Below are 279 nucleotides of genomic sequence, written 5' to 3'. Positions count from 1 at the left end.
CCCATATATCACAAGCACTTTCTCCCTCCCTCCCCTTCCCCCCTTCCCTCCCTCCCTCCCTCCCCCACTTCCCTCCCTCCCTCCCTTCCCCCCTCCCCCTTCCCTCCCCCCTAACCCTCCCCCCTCCCCTTCCCCCCTCCCTCCCCCCTAACCCTTCCATCACCCCACCCCCCCATCCCCCACCTCCCACACCCCCTATCCTCCGGCCGGCCTCATAAGCGGGCAATTAACGTTAGGCCAGATTTATCACCGATTTGGTTTAGGAGAAATGAAAGGGGG

The sequence above is a fragment of the Penaeus monodon genome, chromosome 29 (genome assembly GCF_015228065.2).
Source record: "Penaeus monodon isolate SGIC_2016 chromosome 29, NSTDA_Pmon_1, whole genome shotgun sequence".
In the NCBI taxonomy this organism is placed as follows: Eukaryota; Metazoa; Arthropoda; class Malacostraca; order Decapoda; family Penaeidae; genus Penaeus; species Penaeus monodon.
This window is presented reverse-complemented; position numbering follows the sequence as displayed.